This window comes from Rhyacophila brunnea, unplaced genomic scaffold, assembly GCF_057557595.1.
Source record: "Rhyacophila brunnea isolate RB1 unplaced genomic scaffold, BYU_Rbru_1.0 scaffold_9, whole genome shotgun sequence".
Lineage (NCBI taxonomy): Eukaryota > Metazoa > Arthropoda > Insecta > Trichoptera > Rhyacophilidae > Rhyacophila > Rhyacophila brunnea.
This window is the reverse complement of record NW_028233361.1, coordinates 26,786,954-26,795,225: the sequence shown is the minus strand read 5'-3', so window position 1 is coordinate 26,795,225 and position 8,272 is coordinate 26,786,954.

Below are 8,272 nucleotides of genomic sequence, written 5' to 3'. Positions count from 1 at the left end.
CGACGGCCCAAATGCCCCCCCCTTGCGTCTTGCCGATATTTTGTACTGTAATACACGCACACAAAAATAAATAAATTAAAATAAATCGTACAAAATTTTGCACGCACTGCTTTGTGATATGCTGAATGAAATGTCAAAATGACGTGACGCTTCTCTTGAATTCTTCTCGGACGTAGCGCCATCTGTCATTCAAAAACATAAATAATTTCGTTCTGTTTGAAATACGAACGACGGTTAAATTTGTTCATACAAAAATAATAAAATCGCGATTAAAAAATGGGAAGGTGGAGGTAGGAGGGTGAAAATTTGGGGTTGTAGGTATTTTATGATGCAAAATAATAAAAAAAAATACAAAAAGAAATTTTCAAAAAAATAAAAGAATTTTTTTTCTGGATAGAGATACCCTAATCACCTAACGGTATGAAATTTACTTGTTGATCTATTCTCATACCTAACAAATATACATAAAAAAATCATAAAAATCGGTCGAGCCATTTCGGAGGAGTGCGACCACAAACACCGTGACACGATATTTTTATATATATAGAGAAGATTATTAAGTATCGTCGCCGCGCTTGTAAAATCCGCTATGTAAAAAAACACAACTTTTCATGAGAAGGAAAAAACTGATTTACTCAACAATGCCTCATGTTAAAGTAAACCTGAAAATTATATCTTTACGTCGGATTCAGTATAAATAATATTTTATAATGAAAGGAGTTTTACCTACCAATAAAACTCTTATTATTCATGTTGACTTTGAAGTCCTTGAGATACCGTTTGATCTTCCTTCTTCGCGTGAGGTTATATTCTACTAATTTATTTTCCTTTTTCTTGTCGTGGTTATCCTCCCTTTTTATTTACTGGTCATACCCGCCCGTCCCTTTTTTATGTAGGGAGTTTGGGACTCTTTTGTCTTATGAACCAGGTAGAAGTTCTCTACCTGGACTTCAAAGTCAACATGAATAATAAGAGTTTTATTGGTAGGTAAAACTCTTTTCATTATTCGAATTTGACTTTGAAGTCATTGAGATATCTGTTTGTTATCACCTGGTGTTCGGTATGCCAAATTCTTGTATGTGACAATGATTCATTGACGAGGTATAGACCATCGTGCCGTTCAATGTATATGGTTGAATAGAGAAGTTAATGAGTTCCTTTCTCCTTATGATGGTAGTGTGTCCATCATTCTCAGGTAGTAGTCGTGAAAATGTCGACTCACTACGCCAGTTACCTCTCTCTAAGATATCATCTATCGGGTATTTTTACAGTTTAAGGAAGCCTCCGCTGAACGCTTCTAACAGTACTGACCTTATCAAATTCCCTATAACTACCCTGGTGGCTGGTTTTGGTGGTCCTCTTGAAGATATAAATAATTCCGAAATATTCCCATCTTCCTCTTTCCTTGGGTTTGACACGCAGACGAGTTTCCGTAACCAGAATACTGGGTCGATGTTGCGTGGAAGTGCTTAGCTTCTATTCCAATTGACGATGCTTGACGGTATCTCTCTTTGCGCCAAACATTGGCCATATATTTATGTGTATGTGTATTTCACCCTTATCCACTAATCCATTGTCTACTATTACTGAGTAGTCTGAGGTCATGAACCCTTCGTCCCGATGCGAGAAGCAGCCAAGAAGCTATCCTGCGAGACGTTTCGTATAGTTTGTAGGTACTCCACCAGTGTTGTTTTCCTAAGATGATCTACCACTCGTCTTGGATCCCAAACTGGTGGTTTGACGGGTTTTGATTTATGAACTGAAATTGCCTTTAACATATTGTGTTGTACTACCACGTTGCTGCTGATATCTCCAATGATAATCGGTTTGCAAAATGTGGCTATGGCTGACTTATTCACCAGGATGGTGTTGTACGACAAACCCTCCTCGTTGTGCAAGTAGCCTAGGTATCTGGTCAATTCCATTGGTTGAGGGCTATTATGATCCAATAGGTTCATCCGTATCTACTAGTGTCGTATGTAGGTGAGTGATATTGTGTAAGGAGATATTATCACCCATCGCCGTAAGTCCGCTCCCCAAAAGCATTGTTTCCAGCTCGGTGCCACTAGTAAGTACTTCCCTTTTGCTGAGTTCAGGTGCGCTAGGACTAGGCTAAGTAAGTTTGGTGGTGGAAATATCCACACCAGTCTGAAGTCCCATACTCGGCTGAAGGCGTCGTGAAACAGAGCGCCACTGTCTGTAATGTCTCGTGAGACGGACGTTGCAACGAAATGTGCTGTTTGTCTTGCGAATAAATACACCTCGAGAACTCCCCATCTTTGAAACAGGGGGATGGTTGCAGTGTTGATGAGGTGCCATTCGGGAATGAGTTGTCTGCGGGAGAGATGATCTGCCACGCAGTTGTACTTTCTGCAGAGGTATTGCGCAGTAAGCTTGATATTGGCTCGACTAGTAAATACTAGGATCTGTCGACAAAGGTTTAGGAGGGTGACAGACTTTGTGCCGCCCTCGTTGTTGATGTATGCCACCACTGTTTTGTTGTCTACTGCAGAAGCAGATCTGGTCCTTTGATTGCCTGTACCCGAGATTGAATTTCAGAGAGAACTGCAAACATTTCCTTCCTGTTGGAATGCCATGCCATGCCAACTGGTCTTGTTTCCACGTACCTGATAGATAGTGTTCATTCAGTTGGGCTCCCTAAGTGTGTCAGCTGCGTCTGTCGTCAGGAAGTGATTGAATGTCATTATGTGTGTCAACTCTGAGGATGCTATCGCCTGGAGCCACCACATGATGTCATGCTGGGCCTGTGGTGGGATTGTCGCCAATTGGCGAGGATGGGAGCTCGACAATATTGATGACTGCAGCATTGTAGCCGTCGGCAATGCAACCTTCCTCGTGGAGGTAGGATGTGAAGTTGAGTCGCCCCAGAAGGGATTGAATATGTGACTGTCTGAGGGACCAACTGCCATTTTGTACCTGCGTTGTGTCAACTCTGGGAATCCTATCGCCTGGAGCCACCATATGATGTCCTGTTGGGCCTGTGGTGGGATTGTCGTCAATTATTAGCGAGGATGAGACCTCGACAATATTGATGACTGCAGCATTGTAGCCGTCGGCAATGCAACCTTCCTCATGGAGGTAGGATGCGAAGTTGAGTCGCCCCAGAAGGGATTGGGTTTGTGTCTGTCTGAAGGACCAACTGCCTTTTTGTACCTGCGTTAGCAGATGGTTACGGAGTAGTACACACTTCTGCGGCGACAGGAATCTCCGATTGATGTGATTGTCCCACGTAATGTCCAGGAATCCTCATTGTTGGCTTGGGATCAGACAGGATCTGTTTATATTTATTATCAACCCTAAAGACTCTAGGAAGGATATTCTGCATTCCACCTGAACCGAGACTGTTTCTCGGATTGGTTGGCTACTAAAAAGTCGTCTAGATAATTGAATATTCTCAGCCCTTCTTTCGTAGGCGTTCGGCGACCCAATTGGTCAGGGACGCAAACATAATCGGAGCAGCTGGCAGCACGAACGGGAGACACGTGAATTGTAGGAGCTCCCCTCGGTAGGGTAGTCGAACGTTATTACTAGCCAGTCTTCTTTTTGTAAGAAGGCTGGAACCTTGTAATGGTGAATTAGTTTGAATGACTTTTGCTGTAGGAACGCATTCAAAAGCTTTCGGTTGAAAACAGGGCCTAGGGTCCTGTCTTGTTTCTTGATCAGAAACAGGGTTGAGAGAAAACTGGGGGTTGGACCCGCTTCTTATAGAACCCCTGAGATCTTTAACTCCTCGATCTGGAGAGTGACCTCTGCTGATTGTCGCGTTTGAAATTCTTTCCGTAAAAGTAAAGAAGGACTTACCAATGGTGGTTTCCGCACAAAAGGTATGCGGACTCCGGCTATCATTTTTACAATGTTGGGGGGGCACCCTCCGCCATCCAGACTCCCAGAAAGTCTCTTAGGTGATCTCCAATGTTGTTGGTCGTCCAGATGCGGTCACCTCCGCTTGGAGTACGAACCCTTGGTGAAGCCCCTACCTCCCCTGGAGAACTCCCTTCCCACAGGACGTCGCCCCTTGGGAGTACACCGGCCATAATGTGAGTTATCAATTATATGAAGGTATCCTTCACTGAGGACAAAATCACCTGGCGCCGAGCTTGTATAATCTCGGCGCGTTTCCCGGTGAGGATCTGAGTCATGTCCACGCAAATTCTATTATGCGTTGTCCCCAAAAACCTCTTCGATTTTTTTTTGTACAAGCCCATCGCTGTCATTATGTTTTGAGGATTGGTTGCCCAATCCACTTACCCTTGCATACCCTTCCAGAAGCTGGAGGGCCGCGATGGTCCTCTCCGTCAGATGGTTGGCTGATGACGAGTCGTCGTACCGACGCAACTCGTCATTGAGCCATAACTCTACGAACGTAGGGGCCGCCAAGAATTGTTTTTGGGCGTTGTGCCACTCCTTGCCGTTCCCCCTGCTGAAATAAGGTACGTTACGAGGATACCTCAAACATCAGCATCTTAATCGATGCTTGTGCGTTGAAATTTTCCTCCTGTGACAGTTCTGCTTCGCCGTCTGGTGTCCATTGCTTTTAGAATATCCTCCTCACGGTCATCCAGATGTTGCGCCATAATCACTGATCATTTAACGTTCACTTAACGATCACTTAACGTTCGTCCAAGATATTTTATTTTGATAGTTAGAACGAAATGTCAGACGCTACATTTAAACAATAAGGAAGCCAAATCCAGAATGAAAAAAGAGTCCCAAACTACCTACATATAAAAGGGCATGACCAGTAAATAAAAAGAGAGGATGACCAACGACAAGAAAAGGGAAAATAAATTAGTAGAATATAACCTCACGCGAAGAAGGAAGAGCAAACGCTATCTCAAGGACTTCAAAGTCAAATTCGAATAAAACAATATTTAACACTTAAGAGCGGAATGCAGAAACATTTGTCATAACTAAAATTTCCTTAGCAGAAAACACTATGCAGAAACACTGTCCTTAGTTAATAAGATCATTTTTATTGAAAATAATACCATATTTAAAAATTCTCGTTAGGTAAATTAGGTAAATTATTTTATAATCGTTAAACGATGACAAAAATATGACAACTGCATTTTATAAATGCAATAACTATAAATACATATTAATATTAAATTATAATACTCTTATGTTTCCGTTATAAGTCATTATACGTGATTCCACAGGCACCACAAGATTTTTTTTAACATGGTAACACTAGCATCAAGTGTCATTCTTCATCTGGTATTTTGTATTTCTGCGGGCTGGCGTATAAAAATAAAATAATATTCTGCAAGTACATGCCAAACGAATTAACACTATCAATATCCATATTGAGATACATTGTCAAATGAATTTGAGTGTATGGACTGTGTTATAGACATGCGAATTTATTTTGACAGCAGCTGTCAGTGGTAAATGGTAATACAGAAGGGGGCGTGTTCATAACAAAAGTAGTCTATGGTTAAGGATTCCTTAACTCTATACTCAGGATTGTCTATAGTTAAGTCATCCTTTTCGGCGACTTATCCTTAGGAACGAAATCAGATTGTGCATTCCGCTCTAAGTCGTTATAATTTTTTTTGTGGGTAAAAGGCACATAGCTGGTTTTATTTGGGTCTTTAAATCCGCATTGTGGTTGAGGGAGCACATAGCGGATTTAAATTAACGCGTATTTTAGAAATAGCTAATTTTGCACCGGGTAAGAAATGATAATTGCATAATTTAATGATATCAAATGTTTGCGTAAAATATCTTTAACCAAGCCAATTTCGAACAATCTTCCCAGCCAAAATTTGACAGACTTATAAATAAGTAATAATTATCGAGTGAAGGGGAAATAAAAATATACAGAGTAATTTAACAAATTTATTATTAAGGCGAGACGTTTAGATTTAACTTCCAGTTATAAAAAACCAACTGTCCCTGTAAGCAACCAAGCTGACTGTGAATATGGCCCGCATGCTGCCGATGGCAGGAAGAATGAACGCACTGCTATTGCCTTATATGAAGCAAAAAACAAAGTCACTGTTATGCCTTGTGGTCTTTTTGTAAGAACGGAATTCCCATTTTTAGGAGCAAGCCCCGACTGTTCAATTGGGGAAAATGGGTTGATAGAAGTTAAATGTCTTCCGTCCATCGGTTCCAAACCAATTTTAGAGGCAGCATCAAAACAATATATGCGGCATAGAAGACCTGGCAGTGACGGTGGAATGAATCAACCAAGGGCCGGCACACATTTTAATTTTTTCCAGACATTAAATGGCGATTGGAGATAACCAAATATCTGACTCCTGACCATCACACCGATCAATTTGTGATTGGACACGGTGGGTTCGCTGGCAAGCTCTTTGAGCTTGGACTTGTAAGCCGTCCGACATGTCCATGCGGAGGGGTAATTCAGGATGCCAACCACATCCTCTGGGAATGTCTTAGAATGTGCTCCCGAACGGGAGGAGATGCTCAGGTCGGTCCAACTAGCTGTTGGGCCCATCGGGCCGTCCGACTTGGTTGCTACTAAGGCCAATTATCCTGCATTTAAAAAATTTGCGGCGTCTTACTGCGGGCGTGAAGATCTCTACACGTAATTTTTGCTGTTCGTATGATTAGCTTCATTATTTTTTTATATATACAATAGAATTATTTTTATTTTAATAATTTCCTTGCGCTCTTCTCTCCCCGGAACTTTGCATTAGAAAGTAACTTCTTTAAACTCAGTCAGAGCTCACTTTGAGCGTAGCAACCTTAGTCCTGGGTATCTTTTCCTAGGGCATTCCCAGCCTAAAACTGAACTAGATGCTTCACATCAACCAATGTAGGGCCACGTGATGGCTCGTGGGATAACTTCAATAATATTGCTTATTATATATTATACTTCATTAGAATAAACAACTTCTTTTGTAGCTGTTTATGCATGCCATGCTTGTTTCGTGGATTTTCACGATGGTTTTCAGATTTTTCGTGTTCTATGCTTATAACGATATCTCATAATTATTATTAATTTACAATGCTATACAATGTAACCAATGATTTATTATATTCTAAAATGTTTTAATGAAAATAACTAGTGGAACTTTTTTATATAATTATATACCATATATAGTTAGTTTATTTAGTGGTTATTTTGGTTTCTTTGGCAATTCTTCCAGAATATATTCGTAGAATTGTCGGACTTGAGCGATAATAAAAAGCATTTCTAATCTACGCATGCGTTTTACTATTTATTATACATGTTTTCCTGATATCGTCGCCTTGGAAGTGAATAGAGCTTCACGGATGTCATTTGTGTATTAGATTGTTTGGCAAATTTGATGGAAATACATGTTCCTGTAAAAAAATCAGTTATTTTTCTTCACCATAATAATAATTATAACCAATAAGTATTTCAAAAATTGTTTGGTCAAATAAAAACGTTTTTGAATTTTGTGTGGATTACCTCTATTCACTTCCAAGGTGAAGATATTCACCAAGATTTATTTTCAACACGTCTAGTATTCTCAATACTTTCTATAACCTGATTCCTAAACCTAAACAATTTTTCACAAACATGTGTTTGGATCCAGCGTGTCTATTCCTTAGACTATGTACGCAAGACGCTCCCGCTGCTATCTAAGGAAGGTTTGTATCCAATTGTTGTAATTGTTACAATAAGTGCTATGTTTTAACAGCACTTTTCTTGGCAAAGCTAAACTTTCGAGCGAGATGACTGTTTAGACCAAGGGTTCCCAACCTCGGAACGCGACGGGTTTTTTGTGGGGTCGCCAGCTTATAAAGCTAAAAAAAATTCACTATAATGCAATTTTTATTTTGGGCAGAGAGGTAGTGGCGTTCTCATTGCTGTACGCTCCGACCGACCAGACAGTATATCTGTTGTTGACTGTCACTTTGCTGCAGCTATTGACGTCGTTATTATTCGATTACGGTGAAATGGGTCATTTTTCACTGTTGCGTGTATTTTCCACCGCGATCGTCTCGCGATGCATATAATTCGTTCTTTTCATACTTTGAAAACTTGCCAGTTGATAATTGTATAACCATCGTTGGTGATTTCAATTTGTATTCATCTCATTTTTTATCCTTTATGAATCTCAAGCAGTTTTCAGAGATAAGAAATTGAGATACCCGGGGTTCCAGCGGCTAGCTCAGGTGTCCATCGAACCCCGGATTCACAAAAAAAAGATAAAAAAAGGATTTATATATGTTGGTAAAATTAAATAAAACACTAAGTCTTTCTCGTGCGGTCTTAGCGTTATATATTTTAATATTTGGTTGGACAACG